The following is a 17503-nucleotide window of genomic DNA, read 5'->3' as shown; positions in this document are numbered from 1 at the left end:
ACATTGCCGAGCTCAAAATGCAATCACATTAGTCTCCCTGAGCACCAAACCACATAAGGCATACATCGTATCCTCCCACCTGTGAGGAAACTTGCAGCAAATATCACTCTCACATCTGAGAGCAAACCATGTGTGGAATCCTCGACACACAATAAACAACTGCTATTGCAGAAAATTCAGCGTTCAGAATTTTAAAATTCTGATATGACGAGCGTGTCCGGAGCGTGCCAAAAACCCTGACCTAAACTCCTGGATCATGTAGATCTGACTCTGTATGACGGAGCTATGCAAAAAACTGCGTTTTAGAGCCCGAAAATGGCAGAAACGAGCTGCATACAGTCTTGAACCTGCTCCTGCTCCACTCTGCGTGATGAAATGTCCTCTCAATGCAAGCTCCAACACAAGAGCTCTGCCACAACAGCATCCAAGCACTCGAATGTCAAGCTCTCCTCCGCCGAGCACTTCTCTAACGAGCTCCACTGAGCTCAAAAGCTCCTCTCACCAAGGAAGCCGCAACCGCCTCCTCGACCAAGCTTGACCACACCAAGCTCCTAAGCTCTAAAGACAATGCTCCTCAAGATAAAATCGCTCTCCGTGAAACTCCGCGATCGAACTCCACCGTCGAGAGCGAGCGAGCTATCGCCTTGAAGCTCTCAAAGCCGTCGTGCTCTCCGCGGTCACCATAGCTCTGATACCAATTGAAGGGGATCGGGGAGCACCACAGACGGAGAGAGAGAGAGAGAGAGAGAGAGAGAGAGAGAGAGAGAGAGAGAGAGAGAGAGAGAGAGAGAGAGAGAAGGAGACACACACACAATGTGGGTAGGGAGACTCAAAGAGTGAGCAGCCCCCTATACACTTATGCTATGTATAAGGTATACAAGTCAGTGGGCGCCCAGACTCTAGGCAGTCGGGCAAGGCACAAACGCCTATACCCCAACACCCTTGACGTCAGTAACCCAGTGGTATGCTTAGATTTTGATTTGGATGTCAAAAGTCCCAAATTTCAGCTGTTTTTTTCTTTTTCAGTCAAAAGTGCTAAAGTCCGCTTTGAACCCAATTTTCTTACCCAAATGAGGTGAAACCCCTTTCAGTCACTCGATATATCATGCAAGACATGCTCATACAGCCATGGTTTTGGTCTCAAAATAATGTTTTGGCACTATTTGGGTAGGATGTCTGGCAATTTCAGTCTATCAACCCTTATCCTGTCAAGATATGGCCAAATTTTCCCTTTCCAGTTGAAATTAGGGTAAACCCTACGTCCTGAACACACTGGTCAACTCAAAATCCAAAAATTCCTCCCAGATTGGCCTGTAGACATCCTACGCGTAGGATGTCTCCTGGCTTAAAATTAAAGTTTTTTATGACAGGAATGCTCCTGATGCTCTGTAGATCTATCAGAAATACTCACAATAACTTTTGGACTTCAATTAGGCTTTCAAACACACTTTTGCGTCTTTTTGCGTCTTTTACAAACTTGTAATGATTCTACCAAGCAAGTGTACATGCATGAGATGCTCTAGATCCTGAATCATGATGTCCTACTTACTCTACACCTACCTATCATGTGAAATGGTGATAATGGTGTTTTTGGTTGCTTTTTGGCCTCTCCAGACTCTCAAGCTCTCCTCTCACCGCTTCTACCACTCCGACTCTTACTCTAGAACTCGACTACTACCTAAAACTACCTAAGTCTACCTCCTCTCTTAAGTCGAAGGATCTAAGCTAGACACACGCTTCCTAGGCTCCGTCTAAGACCTAGAGAGTCCTCCATCCTCTAATCCTATCTAAATGTAAAGCAAGACTCTTGGCAAGCCAAAAATCCCAATCCTCAAGGATTAGTCTCGGTCACCTACCTAAAGTTTTTGTCCCCGACAGCGGCGCCAATGTTGGACAGATACGCCGCGATGGACGTCAGCACAGCGAGAACTCACCTAACATGTAATGTTAGCTAAGGACAAAGCTCGACCTGCAGGCGCATGGAAGCAAGCATAAGGTGTCAACCTACACCCGACCGACTCCTAACCAATTCCTACAGAGGTCTCTACCAATTGTCTAAGTCACAGCCTTGAAGAGTGAAAAAGAGGAAACTTCCTACAATGCTTTCTAGAGCCGAACACCCATCAAACAATCTCGAAACACCATAGAACTTGAAGGAGACCCTACTAATACCAATAGGCCGCTCTCCCTAAGGTCTATGAACCAAAATCACGACCCAAAACACCAGTGCTTGTTAGCCCGCATGATCGCAAGTGGATAACAAACTGGTGTAACGGTTCAAGCCTTCATGACGATTGCAATTAGAGAAGCACATGCCTCATAGTATCTTCGCCAGTTGTTGTACGATTGGCCCTCTTGTAGTTGTCAATGTCCTTTTGCAACAAGCTCATGTGTGTATTGTTAGCCAACATAAGTGTCTGCTTTAGTTGGTACATTATGAGCAGGTATGGCTTGTACAGGGTGTAAACGAGGAACAGAGTCGATACACAGATCTTTACATATATACTAAAGTTGATTTTACCATCATACTGGCCTTTCCCAAAATGGAACAGGAATGGAAACACTGTTGTCTCTATTGTGATGTCATTTGCAGAGCTTGATGGGGCACGCATGCCGTTCGGCTTGAAAGCAACTGTTCTCTCACACAACTATTGACGGCCACGGAGCTGCAGAAGCAAATTCGTAAGTATCTCTAGCGGTGAATGCTCTTCTCCTGGCTGGTTCAACGATTTTTTCGATGATACCAAACATCAAACTTGTGTCAAGCTGCACCATCAGTGCAAACAGTGCATTGTCTTGTTGTTGTTGAATGATCTTTCTCACACTATTGTGCACGTATGTCGCACGTGTCAATGCAAGGAACTTTTCGATACACCGTGTGCAAGCCACAAATGGCTCCAAGCAGACAACAAGCCTAAACTAGTAAGCTCAAAGAAGGCGATGGTGTGTCACTCACCACTCTACGTTTGCTTCATGGAGGATTCCTCGCCGCGAAGAAGGAGCCACCGCTTTGCCGCCGTCGTTCCATCGTCGCAATGCTCGATCGCACTCTCTCTCTCTCTCTCTCTCTCTCTCTCTCTCTCTCTCTCTCTCTCTCTCTCTCTCTCTCTCTCTCTCTCTCTCACGCATACACACACACACACAAGGAGATGAAGAAGAAGAAGATGGAGATGGAGCAAGAGCACTCTTCTATTGCACAAATGAGAGAATGAGTGAATTTCAGGTTTAGTTGACTTTTATATGAGATCGCCCCATTCACACTTGGGCGCCCATGCTTAGCCAACTAATCCCTTGAATGTTCCAGTTAGAGTGCGCCTCTCATCGGCAATCACTCTTACCCTTTTCCTATTGGACCGACAAGCCCAGTACGTGACTCTACCAAATAAATAATACAATGTCCGCCGTAGGTCATAACGTCCGTCGTAGGTGATAGGGTGTCCGTGAGCCGTGAGGGTTAACATGCCCCCCTTCCTGATGTAGATTCCGTCCTCGGAAGCTATTGAGTTGAAGCTTGTTTGTTGAGGTGGAAGAGAATTTGAGATGAATGTCCTTAGCCTTCTTCAGTCACTGCAAAATCAAACAACATTGGCACAGTAATTGCATTCTCATAAGCGATTAAAAAGCATATGCAGTTTTAGGCAGAATTTTAAACAATTTGTCAGTAATAAACATTAAATTGCAATATAATCAAATGCATAAACAGATGTAAAGGTAAAAAATTAAACAAGTATGGGGTCGCTAATTTAACGGTCGAAAGGCACTAGAGATTGACTATTAATACCATGGTTGAGCTTCTTAATTTTCTCTGGTCAATTAAGTTGTTTAATCGTGAGAGCCAAGTATTTCATGTTCGAGGGCTGACTAGAGGCTATACCTAGAAGACCTTGTAGTTAAGCTATGATAAAAGGAATTTCTCATGAAGTCATCGCCTGACTGATTACCTTTTCTTTGACCCCCCAAAGTCTTTTCACAGTGATTCAATTTTGATGTGTGTGCTTATTTTGTATGCCTTAGGTTTTTTGCTTTTCAAGGAAAAGCGCCCACACTGGGAACCTCTAGGGCTCTAGTACCATAGGCGATACATGTGAGTGAAGTACCCAATCAAGCTGAGATTTCTCTTCCAGCTTAAGATTTTACATTGTGGCACTTTGATTTTTTGTTTTTTCAATTTCAACATTTTAATTTTGTAACTTTGGGGGGTCATATAACACTGATACACCTCCCAAGGCTCATCACACAAGTAAACTCCCTTTATAATACTTAAGCTAAAGGTCAATAGGGTCAAGCCCACTAGAAAGCCCTAGTACATTTCACAGAATGCTGCCTAAATCGGATTAAGAACCTAAGTAACCATTGATTATTAGGAAGGCATTCCCCATGGTATTAAGAGAAGATTTCTAACACCTAACTTGGTCAAACTAGCTTAGTCGGACTGCTTGATTTTAAATCTAGACAAGTGATTTTGACAAAAAATTCATTGAATTTAATGTTTGGTCTAAGCAAATGCGCTGAATATTATGCTACCAATCACAATCAAAGCAGACAAAAATGGATGCAAAAAGATAAGGGGCAATGCTAATGGATAAGAAACACATGTTTGTGTCGATGGTCGCGCTTGATTTGAAGAGTGAATGAGAGAAAGATCCCATGAAGGTCCAAATCCTAACAACAACAACAATTGTTCATGTACACATTATGAAACACAAACAATACCTCTAGGAGGCACATCAGTGGGAAAAGAGAACTTTGGTAATCACTCAACTCTAAAACAGAAACACTCCTATCGTACTAATTCTACCAACCCTCCATCTTTCGAGTGATGAGGATCAAAGGTGTTTATGACATAGGTTTCTGTTTCAGTGTATCGGATGTGAATGTGTCGGTCTGGTCAATGTTTTGACTTTTATTGTGCATACTCGTTTGCTAATTGCTCTTGCTCTTTATTATTTTTGTTTTTTGTGAGTGTAAGGATTTATATGTACATTCCCTAAGATTGGAGATTAAGAGGTCAAGGAGAAAGGTTGAGAGGGAAGCAAGTGAATGATGGACGTCAACAAACACTCCCCCCTTCCTTGGGTAGATCATACCATTTGAAATGATGTCATCACCCTTTGAAACTAGTTGTTCCAAGTTATTATAGGTGAAGGCTTTAACCAATAGTTTTTGACCGCTCTATGCGTTTCATCTAGTTGCAAGGGTGGTAAGGTACTCTCCCAAGATCGAACTTGAAGTGGTTCATTAGGTGATTCTTGAACACTGGGAGGTGTGGATTTCTTTATAGATTTATGGAGGTCCACTATTGTAGGTGGAGACTGTGAAGAAGCTTTTACCTCTATGGATGCATTACATGAGGAGCTAGAAGCTTCATGGGACTCCCCCCTTCCTGAGCTAGGTGGAATAAATGGTTCTTTCTTCGGTACCCAAAATAGCTCTGGAGCGGGTGTGTAGCATTCCGTGATTTTTTCCTTTCCGCGATTGTCGATTCATTTTGGAGCTATGGGATTGAGCTCACATGGGTCAGGTGACAGGTAAGAACACAATCTACGTTTTGGCACCCAGATTTGATCATTTCCTTGATAGTAGCCTTGGGCTTCCAATAGTCATTTAGGAATCCAACGCAACATTATCTTACTTTTCTTGGAGCAAGTGGGACGTTTCTTACAAGGCTTATGTTTTTTAGCACTAGATATGGTCGCTAAAGAAGCTTTAGGGACCCACTTGTATGTTTTCTTCGTTATATTAGGATGAGTCTTCTCAGAAGCTATATGCATTGCTTGTAGCATATTTAAGGGTACGGGCATTTCATCCCCCTCAGGTGTTACCCAGGTCATCCCCCTATTTCCCCAAGTGTCTATAGTTGCTGCTAGGTGGACCCAATCCACATTGTCCGACTCAATCATCCCAGGTAGTACATCCATATAAGGAGAATCTTCCCCAACATCAATGTCTGCTTTACACGTGTAACAATACAGCAATGTGGCCGAGTGAACTGTGGTGTTAGATCTATGATCAATTATAAACCTGTTTCCTAGAGGATGTGCTCGACCCATCACAAGATCCACTCGAATGACAGAATCTTGGAACTGCAGGTAGACATGGTTTTTGGACCAGTCATGCACCATTTTTGCTTCCCTCATGAAAGGACGTCCTAAGATCATCTCCGATATCATAGTGTGTTTGGAGAAATCCATAACAATAAAGGTAATCCTTATTTTATGTCCAAAGACCTTGATCTTGAGATCTTCTAGCATCCCAATAGGTTTACCAATAGACCCATTGGCCATCTTCACTACTATGGTTGTGGTCGCAAGGTGAGGTCTTCCCATATTTTCCCATCAATTTTTAGTCACAATGCTAACCCCAGCGCCACCATCAAGGATTCCCTTCAAAGTTAATCCCTTAGTAGTGATTGGTATAGTCGCATTGGATTCATCACCCTCAAAGTATTGTCCCAACCTGTTAACAGGTATTTCTATAACAAGGTTCTCATCTAGGTTGGGTTGTGGATCTATGTATTCCTCCTCTATTGGCATCTCCCCAGCTCCATCCATCTGTGCAAATTGTGGTAGCCCAAACTTCAGTTCTCCATTGAGGAAGGCTCGAAGAGCTGAGACTAGCTCAGGGTCTTTATATAGTTTGGACATGATGGTGGTTTTAACTTATGAAGACATGAAATCCATCAATTTGGCAATGTTTAACAACACCTTTTGGCCTTGAGTCCCTTGACGTGGGGAAGATGGGATCTCCATTTCTTCGATAAGATCAAGTAGTCCCTCTGTAAACATTCTTTCCATCAAGAAGTGAGTACGCCCACTTTCCCATGACTTTAAGTCACTTTCTTCTTGGATGACACTAGGTATGTCCAAGGGTCTATGGACTTGGTGAGGTTGTTGTTACGTAGGGAACACGGTGTCTATAATCTGGATATTCCTAGGTGCTGGTTCTAGATCCCTTTGGGTATCGTCTACCAAACTCCTTAAATGCTTGACTCGCTCAATCTCCTCTGTGGGGTTTGGGTAAGTTCCTATCTTCTTTTTGGATCCTGGCCATTGTGGTCTCATGAAGATCTTCCTTGTTGGTTTCTATGTTAGTGGTCGTTTTGGTCTCCATGTTTCACCTGAATCAGAATCTTCTTCAGCGTCGTTCATATATACGGGGTCATCACCAGTCCCTATGTTGGTCTTTGAACTGGGGTCTGACTTCGCTACTTTTTGCGATCTCTTTCTTCATGTTTTCTTCTTTTTTTGAGATTTGGCAATTGATGTCGTGTCTCTTTCCTCAAGAATATAATTTTGTTTTTGGAGCATCGATCGTGTGAGTACGTTTACTGGTACCGCGGGTGTACTTGGTGATGGCTCCTCGATAACTTCAATCAAGTTTAATGGCTTGATCTTCGGTGCATTTGGATTATTTGGACATTGGGCAATCAAATGATTTATGCTACATCGATTACACGTGAGTATGGGCATTGTAGACGTGCTCACTTGATTGGTTTGTATTAGTGTGGCATTCTTTTGTAGCCTAATAGGACACTCGGCTACACGATGTGAACCTCCACACTCATAGCATTGAAGAGGTGGTCTCTTAGCAGTGTAATTGATATTTTGGCCTCTTGCCGCAAGAGCAGCTACTTGATATACAGGTTTGACTTATCCCCAATAGTCCTCCATGTAGTATTGTGGACTTTCTTCAAGCACATCCATCCCATAGGCAATATTAGGATCTATATCTTCCTCACAGCCCTCCAGACAAGAAATAGATGACTCACAACCCACTTGATTCACAGAAGTGATTCTCGGATGTGGTGGTTGCGGTCCTAGCATTGGAGGTGGTAAGGGTGTTGTTTGAACAACATTTTGGGCCCTAGGGACCATGTGTTGTGTTGTTTGTTCAAGAGGTGGGGCCGGCATCGATGCAGGCACTCGAGGTGTGTCTGTCCATGCTAAGGTTGGTCTATTGGCTATCGCGCGCTTAAATACTATGCAATCCTTAGCTTGATGACCATACCTCCCACATGCATTTCAGTTCCCATTGAATTTTACTCTAAAAGTAGGGCATTCACTGGTACTATGCGGTCCATAGCATACTGAGCACCATTGCTGCTCCCTTCTTGGATACATATGATTTTTTTGCGGAGCACGATTGTCTCTAAGAATCTCTTGAATAGCCTTGGTGAGATCTACTAAAGTCATCTCAGATATCTTTGGCTCCTTAGCAATAGGCTTTAGGGTCTTGGCTGATGCCCCAATGCTTGTGAGCTAATAGATTTAGTCTCCTTGAATCATTAAATTATCCTCCAATTGGATCGCATTGGTGGTGATTGCTTCCCAAGTGGTGATACCTCTAATGACTAGGCCATTGTAGATATCCTCATGTCGTAATCCCCTAATGAATCTATCAAGCAATTGGTTATTGTTGAAGCGTTCATTTGGATTACAACAAGAATTCAAATGCTTCAAGCGACTTATAAAGTTTCTCACCGACTCTCCTTTCTCTCGTTGGGCTTTCTGGAGTTGAGAGGCTACACCCCAAAGCACTCCCTCTCGTATGTATTCTTTTAAGAACAGTCTCCTAAGAGTAGGGTAAATCATTTTTTGTTCCACCCTTAGGGTTCTATACCAATCCCCATCCTTTCCACTTAAGGTTAGGCTTAAAGCATTGCTCTTATGTAGGTCATTGTGTTCTCCTAGAGAATCGCATATTTGTTCGAACACTTCGATATGATTTCTCACATCCCCGTCTACACTAAATTTTGTGTGAGCTTGGCTATTTGTACTACCTTACTTCTAGGATCCCTATCAGGCGTATTACGCATATTCTCAGCAATAGATCAACCAATAGCTTGAGCAAATGTTTCCAAGTCACCTAAGTGAGTAGGCACTGTGGGTAGAGGTGCTCCAGAGACTACAGGTGGAGTAGGTATTGGCATTGGGCTTGGCGCATAGGAAGCCCTTGGGTTCCACGTTGGGTACGATGTTGTGCCATGTGGTGATCCGTAGTTCATATGGGTGGCCATAGGCATAGCAGACATCAGATGTGACATGCTAATGCTAGCCGGTACAGTCCCATGGAAATAAGAACTTGTATATTGTGGTTGTGGAGCATAGGTAGTTGAAACAATGGGAGGGGTAGGGACTACATGAGTGTGATGACCCATAGGTGCATACGATTGGTACACACTTGTAGGTACTGTTGCAAGCATTGAGCTACCATGTAGTGGTGCTTTACTAACAAATGAGGTCCATGGCATGTTTCTCGGCATGCCCATCATTGGGGAGACATGGTAGCCGTGGTGTCATCAAGGGAAAGATGAGCTAGACTTGGAAAGGTGAAGCTATCACTTGTGGGCTCAGATTGCACTGAGAACCCTGGAGAAACAACATATGGGGGATCCATCGGACTTATCGAGGGAGTCTCCATTTGCGATAAGGTCGGTTGTTTAGCCTTTCTTGTATCCAAGAATCTCATGAGACCCGTTGAAGGCATGTTGATCCCCTTGTTTTGTCTCTCTAACTCAATGACCCTATGGATGACCTCACAAACTCTTTGTTGTCGATCCTCCACACTAGTAGTACCCATTGTGGATTGTAGGACATCTAACCAACCCACATGATAGGTGTGACCTATGTATAGGTTGGTCAAAGTCTCTGTTTGTAATTCGTACTCCCAGTTCTCATTTAAGAACACTCCATCTAGGATTGAGGTGCTAGGGGTGTCCTTTGAGCTAGATGCAATGTTGCTTTCTAGGGGTTGGCCCTTAGCGGTTGCTAAATTAGGAGCACTTGATTTGTGTTAGAAATGTCAAACACAAATCGGAGCCTTTCAACCTTAGCGTGTTCAGAACGGGCCCACGGACAAGAGAACAGCTCGAAAAACTCAATAATATTTTCTAAGAACCCTTTGTTGGCAATAAGGTATAGGAACCAGCTTAACACAGTACGATTTTGAGATTTCAAGCCTCTAGCAGCTCTACAGCAATGAAAATTTAAATAAATCATATTTTTGCAGTATGCATTGTTGGCAATAGTGTGTAGGGACTAGTTAAAGCAATCACTTTTGCATTCACTATTGCGCATTCACCTAGACAAGATGTCTTTCACATTCAACAGTACACTCATTCTTGCACATTCATAAAAATCTCTTGAACATTCAGCAAAACCCTCAGTTTTGTGCATTCATGCATTCATGTGCACCATAATAACAGCCCATCCAGGAAGTGAAACCATACCAAGGCTATACAGAATAGTTATAGGGCCATTCATATCGGCTCCTTTGGTTTCTTCAGTCAAATGTGCTGCCACATCATAGCCAAACAAAGAGTATTGGGAGATGAAAAGCAACATTATCACGCCATATGCTTTATCATGCACGCTTGCATTGTTGGGAAACTCTAAAAATTTGAGAAACTCTAAAAATGTGAGAAACACAACACGAATGATGCTGACTGCTTTTTTGGAGCTACAAATGGAATATAAAACACGAATAGCATGCCTCCAATAACCTGCATAAGTTCATTATTTATCAAAATGCATAGCTTTATGAGGTGATCTTGAAAGTGGAAGCAACAAAAAAAAAAAAAGAAAGGATTATGCTCTTGAAGGCGAAGATATTGAAATAGAACTAGTAAACACTAGGGTAAAGGGGCCAACTTAAGGCCACCTAAGAGGAAACACACACTTCGGAAAGCATGCTAAACAAAATCGAGTGTTTAGACGTTCAAAATGAAGATCGAGATCGTTTCTATCAGCATCAAAAATCTAGAAACAAGTTGCATTTATATAGGTGAAAAAAGTTCGCACAATATTTTTTATGTATAGAAAAAATGGATGTAAATAGAAAAAAAATTGGCCCCGACAGTCCTCCTAAAGGGGGGTGGTTTTTTATTGGCCCCTTTACCCTAGCAATACTTTCTTTCTTTTTTTGGGGGGGGGGGGCGGCGCGCACGCGGGGGGGGGGGGGTGGGGGGGGGGGGGGGGGGGTGGGGGGGGGGAGATGTTATATTTTGACAATAAAACGAATGCTCACTTTGAGAAGAAAGTCACAACAAAATATTCCATTAAATACAATTTACTTCAAAAAAGTTAACTACTTGACACCTTTTAATCATCTCTTGAAATATGCATGCAAAAGACATACCTGCCACCATACGAAAACGATCCCTATTTTAGCAACTAATTCCAAGGTAAAAGTGTTCAGAAATCCCTAGATAACAGCCATGCAGGTATACATGCATAAGCAAACCCATGGGGGTGCAAAATATCCACCACCTTTGTGTGTGTCTGTGCCAAGGAATATGATGTTTTGAAGAACTTTCCATCCAACATAGGGCTGTCAAGGACAACACCAACATGTTAGAGAAAATGTAGACACACTCTCTTCCCTTTGCACAAGTAGTACAAATGAAGCACTTGAGCACCTATGCCCGCAATCGTACTTGGCAGCTCAAGCCATGCGCCAACACCATGATGCAAATGGCCCCCACCTTGGCCCAGCAAGGTGGGCATTCCGAAAGTGCAATGACCCCGTAGTCTACCCTTCCGTGCCATTTCACACAAGGGCAATGGCAACCTTCACAACATCAGCAAAGGAATTGTAGATCCAAAGAAAAATCAAAACACCACCATCAGCTTAGCAAGCCTCACCTAACATTTTAATATACATAACCCCTCACAGTTCAACTTATCTCTCTCTCTCTCTCTCTCTCTCTCTCTCTCTCTCTCTCTCTCTCTAGCCAGGGGGTAAATAGGGGGTGTGGAGCTATTTCTCAATACCTTGTTGTCGGCAAGCGAGTGCACAGAGAGAGGGCTAAAGCATACCTAACAACCACGGTGACCTCTGCTCTTCTTGCTTGGAGATGAAGCCCAACAGTGCACCTTCTTTGGAGGTCCTCTCGCCATGGTTGCTTCAGAGTTTAGACTGCGCAGGATGTATGCCTGCCCATCGGCTTTGCTTTTCCACCTTGCCGCCTTGGGGACACTCACCCCCCGCCGAGACAAAGGCATCATAAGGTCACTTCCCACATGAAAGCAAACTAAAAACGTAGAGAGAGAGAGGGAGGAAAAAAAAAATTGTTCAATTGTTAGAACTTACATTACAAAAGTTAGTGAAAGGTAGTAGTTACACATTGTCGTCACCTGATTGGCATTCATTAGAGCGTATTTCGGAAACACTACAAGAACCTTCGTCCATATCATCACAAAATACATGTTGTACCTGTTGGGGTGTTTAGACATTCCACAAGTCCATGTTGCATCTCTTTAAGATAATGCAAAAGCGGGCCTTTTACATTCCAAATGCCCTCTCCATGGGCATTTTGGGTATTCCCAATTGAAGGCAAGTGTGGCAAGATGCTTTTAGAGCTAGCATGCCATATCCACCAAGCAAATGTCCATGGCTCTCTTGCACAATAGTTTGAGAGAGAGAGAGAGAGAGAGAGAGAGAGAAGCCCTCGTGCTGGGAAAACAACCCAAGTTTAGTACCATTTTCATTCAACTGAATTTAACTCAATATATCTTATTGTCTACAAGGAATTGGTTTACTTTTATTCAACTCAAATTTCTCAAATTTTAAAACGAATGGTGATGATTTTTTATCTCTATTTTGCAAGTACTTGCATGTTTTGATTATGCTTTGTGAACGGAGACTTGCGCCTTGCACATCGCATGTGAAGGTTCAACTTCTGAAGCCGTAGTTGGAGGCTTGGAGCACAAGGGAGAGCTCAGAGGAGCGCAGGGGAGAGTCGAGTACTATCGAGAGTCAAGTCTGGAGACTCTTACTCTAGAGATTGAGTCTTGAGTTTGCTACAGAACCCAGGTCCTTGAATCTTTCGGTGCTCACTTAAGTTTGAGGCTTCAAGTTTCAACCTTTCGTTAAATTTCAGTGGCAGAGAAGCCTGCAATACATACATAAACTTGAAGGATATCGTTAAGGGCACCCTTCACGTGCACGAAGGGAGATTTTCAAAATTGACCTTCACTTGAAAGGAATTATTTTAAAAAACTATCTCTGAAGGGTACCGAAGCCTTCAAATATGACCCTTGAGATTCTCTCTCTCTCTCTCTCTCTCTCTCTCTCTCTCTCTCTCTCTCTCTCTCTCTCTCTCTCTCTCTCTCTGTGTGTGTGGAAACAACCATTGTATTTAAGGTGGCTAAGGTAGTTGTATGTAGCGCCCCCCCCCCCCCCCCCCCCCCCCCCCCCCCCCCCCCCCCCCCCTCTTATGTATACGATATGAGCATGAAATAATGAGGGGCTACCCCTATTGTATACGCTTATGTACAAAATCCAAAAACCTCCCTCTTATACACAAATCAAGGTGCACCGTACGGAAAAACACAGTGAAATACCCAGGTTGGCAAATTGGCCTCTCCGGACTTCGCTTCATTGAATGTATCTTTGATCAGTTGCCACCCTGAAGTGAACTGTGAGTCGCGGACAACTATGTCAGCAATAAGATGTTGGTCCACTCCATCATCATCCACAAACCCCATGTCTGCCTCACAAAAATTTGCAATTGCAGCTAGGCAGTAGTCCTCCCGTATATTGATCTCATGCATGATATCTGTGAACAGAACATAGTGGGTGTCGCCCACCATAGCAAAGCTGGGAGAAAAATTCAGAGGCAAAGTCACTTCCTTACTTGGATTTTCTTGCTTGCACCCTATTACTGTACCCGCAAGAGAAACAAGATTTAAGTCCGCATCAAATGTTTTCTTTAGTACCTCTACCCGCTCCTCTTTTGGGTCGAACTGCACCTCCACATCCTCTACCTCTTCCTCTGGCGCCAATGGAAAACTACCGAAAGTTGTTGACTGGGAAGTCTCTGACTCACCATCCGTCTGCAAGTATAAGTAACAGACAAACCCATGGTAGAATTCCACTAAGCAACACTTTCTAAAGTGCTTCATACACCTGTCTTGTACAAGCAGTGCATTGGAGGGACACTTTTCTAGACAGCGATTCAGTCTCCTTGAAGCACTCTTGTCAAGGTCAAGGTCGGTTGGGTGCACATATCTCATGCCATCAACAGTCATGGAATTGTCATAAGTGACCGCCTCATACTGTTGCAAATGGGTTTGTAGGTACTCAAATGAGCAATCTATAATCCTCTATATAGAAAACTCTCCATTATACATTCCTTATAGTTCTGGTGCACGGTGATGAGCACGGGCGTTGTATAAGAACATGAATAGTTTTTCTTCACATGTATCCTCGCTCAAGTCTGTCTCTAGGACTATGATCCCCATGACTAAAAGAAAAAGCAAGCCAAAACTATTTGGTGTCATAACCAAGTGAATATTGAGCTTCGAGTACCCCTCAAGGTCTCTTTTCGCTTGGTTCTGTCCCGTGCGCTAATTTCATAAGAGGTGACGTCAATTGAGTCAGAACCAAGTGAGTAGGGACCCCAAGTATCTGCAAAGGCCCCTATTTGCTTGGTTCTATCCCGTGTGCTAATGTCATAAAAGGTTACGTCACTTGAGTCAGAACCAAGCGAATAGGGTCCCCAAGAATCTCCGAAGGCCTCTATTCCCTTGGTTCTGTCCCGTGCGCTAATGTCATAAAAGGTGACGGCTCTTGAGTCGGAACCAAGCGAATAGGGGCCAAGAATCTCTGAAGACCCCTATTCGTAAGGTTTTGTCCCGTGCGCTAATGTCATAAAAGGTGACGTCACTTGAGTCAGAACCAAGCGAATAGGGACCCAAGAATCTCTGAGGGCCCTATTCACTTGGTTCTGTCCTGTGACCCAAGCATTCAGAGCAGGTGGATAAGAAAAGAGCATTTAATGCTATCAGTGATAGATTTATAGGCCTACTCACTCACCATGCCAAACTCAGGCACGGTCACATAAGGAGTAATTATTCCAACCATGCGGTTTGAGACTTTTAATTTTACCCTACGTAGTGGCTTCGGTGCGCACACAATTAACAGCACACAAGAAGGGGAGAGAGGCAGGGAGAAAGAACCTGTCTCTGCAATATCCAATGGCGTTGAGCTGGATGGTGATGTCGCAGGCCGCCGATAGCAAGAACCAAAAGGTGGCGATGGCGAGGCGGCAGCAAAGGACTCGACCAAGTGGAGGTCACTCAACGAAGGATCACGAGAGGTGGCCAAGGGGAAGAGCGCAAAAAATGCAAAGGCAATGGCAATCTGTTTGTTCTACTTGGACATGCAGATGGTGACTGCAAGGGCGATCGACGTTTGACTCTCAACGCAGGATCACGACAGGTGGCCAAGGGGAAGAGCGCAGAAAATGCAAAGGCAATGGCGATCTATTTGTTCTACTTGGAGATGGAGACGGCGACTGCAAGGGCGATCGACGTGTGACTCTAAACGCAGGATCACGAGAGTTGGCCAAGGGGAAGAGCGCAAAAAAGGCAAAGGTAGCGGCGATCTGTTTGTTCCACTTGGAGATGGAGATGGCGACTGCAAGGGCGATTGGCTTTTATCTGACCCTAAACAATCACTCAAAAAGGCACGTGGGCTGCGCTCACAAGGACAACCAGTAATAAATGGTCTCAGATTCCCATGCAGTACGATTTACCAACCACAATCTCGCGTATAAGTGAAGCTGTCACCCTCCCCGAGGTAAGCATTCTAAGTTTAGAGATAGTACCCCGCCAAACATCTCAACTATTGTGCCTCTTTTCGCGTCCTCTACTACGCATAATTCTAATTAACTCTACCCCCATCGATGCTACGCGGTAAGCAAACCATCCCAACTCCATCACCTCTTACTCTTATGCATCCTTCTCTTACTCCTGTTCTGCAGTGCTTTAGTGATGCAGAACTCTACACACAGTGAAGAGGTATGCTACTTACTACCCTTCTATGCACTTGTATTTTGTGTAGTCAGTACCAGGCGAATAAAGGAAGGTAAACCCTGTTTGCTGCACCTGTTCTCTTGGTACTGACCATCATCTTTACCATAGGATGTTTTCTTTTACACTTTTCCTTGGTCAGTACCAAGCGAATAAGGGAAGGCCACTTAGTTCGATGCCCCTGTTCGCTTGGTACTGACCAAAAGAAAAGTTAAGTGATGTCTACTAGTACAGAGGTCAATACTAAGCAAATAAGGGGAAGGTAAACCCTGTTTGTTGCGGGTTCAGGGTTTTCTTACCAAATACTCGTTTTGAATTTATAAGGAGAAACAAAATTACAGCATAACACCGGGTTTTGAGTTAGAAAACACTAGGGACAGGCGCAAAGGCCAAGTTTCAGACTTTACAAAGAGTGGCCTACTAATTTTTGGGGGTTTAGGGTTCGAAATAACCATGTAGTCTTTTTCCTTCATAGTCAGACTCTTTCTGAAGCCTGTTGGGAAAGTTAATGGCTTCCTCATATTTACTGGCTAGCTCAAGCACTTCATCCTTCATCTCTTGTAGCCAATTATAGATAGCCTCTATAGAGCCATTCTCGGCGAGCAATCCTTGCAGGTCTTCAGGCCTTCTTGCTTCCAGAGAGTCTTTAAGGATTGAGATCCTGTGCCTAATGATCAGCATTTGTTCCAGCTTCAGGCTAGCATCCTGCACAGAGCATTTAGCAAATAAGATCTTCAAACTAGGATCTTGGAAATTGGAGCAGAAAGCAAAGAATTACTAGCAGCTTACCTCTAGAATTGACTCCCGTGTTGACAGCAGCCACTCCCTGGCTGTGTCGGTCGAGAACATTAAGGGTAACATCAGGGGGAGGGCCAAGGGGGTACCTCCTGAGGAGACCCCGGATGCGGTGTTGTTGGTGCTGCGGAGTATACCTTGGAAAGGCATCACCACTATCCTAAGCTTCTTGTAGTTGTTCTGCGAAACCCCGAGGGAGGTTCTGAAAAAATTGCTCGTTAAATAGACTAGCTGGACATGCCTAAAAAGCAGAGCCTGGGTTCTGGCTTATGAGTGGTCTGTGAGGGGTTGTACCACCATGCGGTTTCATGAGAGGTAGACGTGGGAGAGAGAAGCAATGGTACCACCCCCCCTAGATTAGGGGAGGTGATTGGAGGGAGTGACATGAGAATTAGGACCGCATGGACTTAAACGTCTCCTTTACATTGGTATTTTTTTGCAGGGGATGAAAATCTCTTCGCTTGCTATTACACTTTTTTGAGATTACTACCAAGCCAATAAGGTATTTTTTTGCAGGGGATGCAAACCTGTTCGCTTGGTATTGACCTCGGAAAATATAAGTGATGTCTGCTATTACTATTTTATGAGGTCACTACCAAGCGAATAAAGGAAGGCAAACTCTTTCCGATGCACCTATTCCCTTGGTATTGACCTCAGGAAATATAAGTGATGTCTGCTATTACTATTTTCTGAGGTCACTACCGAGCGAATAAGGGAATTCAAACTCTTTTTGATGCACCTGTTCGCTTAGTACTGACCTCGGAAAATATAAGCGATGTCTGCTATTACTATTTTTAGAGATCACTACCAAGCGAATAAGGGAAGGCAAACTCTTTCCGATGCACCTATTCGCTTGGTACTGACCTCAGAAAATATAAGTGATGTCTGCTATT

At 43.8% G+C, this 17503-nt stretch overlaps 1 pseudogene; it reads right to left on the bottom strand.

Annotated features, from left to right (window-relative positions):
- LOC147460054 (amino-acid permease BAT1 homolog) overlaps positions 1–11897 on the bottom strand; it is a 41701-nt pseudogene extending 29804 nt beyond the window's left edge.
- Positions 11898–17503: the final 5606 nt, after the last annotated feature.

This window comes from Adiantum capillus-veneris, chromosome 4 (genome assembly GCF_014529385.1).
Source record: "Adiantum capillus-veneris isolate H3 chromosome 4, ASM1452938v2, whole genome shotgun sequence".
Classification (NCBI taxonomy): domain Eukaryota; kingdom Viridiplantae; phylum Streptophyta; class Polypodiopsida; order Polypodiales; family Pteridaceae; genus Adiantum; species Adiantum capillus-veneris.
Note: the sequence above shows the minus strand (reverse complement) of the source record. Positions and strands in the feature narration are given on the sequence as shown.